This window comes from Colobus angolensis, unplaced genomic scaffold (assembly GCF_000951035.1).
Source record: "Colobus angolensis palliatus isolate OR3802 unplaced genomic scaffold, Cang.pa_1.0 Scaffold5, whole genome shotgun sequence".
Taxonomy (NCBI): Eukaryota; Metazoa; Chordata; class Mammalia; order Primates; family Cercopithecidae; genus Colobus; species Colobus angolensis.
Window position 1 is genome coordinate 16764333 of NW_012118487.1, and position 1401 is coordinate 16765733.

A 1401-nucleotide genomic window follows, 5' to 3' on the forward strand; every position below is an offset into this window, starting at 1 on the left:
TGAAGTCCTTGCCCATGCCTATGTCCTGAATGGTATTGTTTAGGTTTTCTTATCGGGTTCTTACGGTGTTAGGTCTTATATTTAAGTCTTTAATCCATCTTGAATTAATTTTTATATATGATGTAAAGAAGGGATTCAGTTTCAAGTTTCTAAATATGGCTAGTTAGTTTTCCCAGCACCATTTATTAAATAAGGAATCCTTTCCTCATTTCTTGTTTTGGTCAGGTTAGTCAAAGATCAGATAATTGTAGATGTGTGGTATTATTTCCGAGGCCTCTGTTCTGTTCCATTGGTCTATATATCTGTTTTGGTATCATTACTGTGCTGTTTTGGTACCATTACTGTGCTGTTTTGGTTACTATAGTCTGGTAGTATAGTTTAAAGTCAGGTAGCGGGATGCCTCCAGCTTTGTTCTTTTTGCTTAGAATTTTCTTGGCTATGCAGATTTTTTTGGTTCCATATGAAGTTTAAAGTAGATTTTTTCCAATTTTGTGAGGAAAGTCAGTGGTATCTTGATGGGAATAGCATTGAATTTATACATTACCTTGGGAAGTATGGCCATTTTCATGATTCTTCCTATCCATGAGTGTGGAATGTTCTTCCATTTGTTTGTGTACTTTTTTATTTCACTGAGCAGTGGTTTGTAATTCTCCTTGAAGAAGTCCTTCACGTCCCTCGTAAGTTGGATTCCTAGGTATTTCATTCTCTTTTTAGTAATTGTGAATGGGAGTTCACTCATGATTTGGCTCTCTGTTTGTCTATTACTGGTGTATAGGAATGCTTGTGATTTTTGCACATTAATTTTGTATCCTAAGACTTTGCTGAAGTTGCTGATTAACTTAAGGAGATTTTGGGCTGAGACTATGGGATTTTCTAAATATACAATGATGTCATCCACAGAGACAATTTTATTTCCTCTTTTCCTAATTGAATACCCTTTATTTCTTTCTCTTGCCTGATTGCCCTGGCAAGAACTTCCAACACTATGTTGAATAGGAGTGGTGAGAGAGGGCATCCTTGTCTTTGTGCCAGTTTTCAAAGGAAATGCTTCCAGTTTTTGTCCATTCAGTATGGTATTGGCTGTGGGTTTGTCATAAATAACTCTTATTATTTTGAGATACATTCCATTAATACCTAGTTTATTGAGCGTTTTTAGCATGAAGGACTATTGAATTTTGTCAAAGACCTTTTCTGCATCTATTGAGATAATCATGTGGTTTTTGTCATTGGTTCTGTTTATGTGATGGATTACATAATTCAGCATATGCAAATAAATAAATTTACATTTCTTTGATGACTAATGAAAGGCAGTTTGGATATGTATAATGTTACTGTTGAAATTGTTGCCTATTTTCCTCTTTGGCTGTTTTCTGTTAGGCAAATTTGGTTTACTCTCTTTGA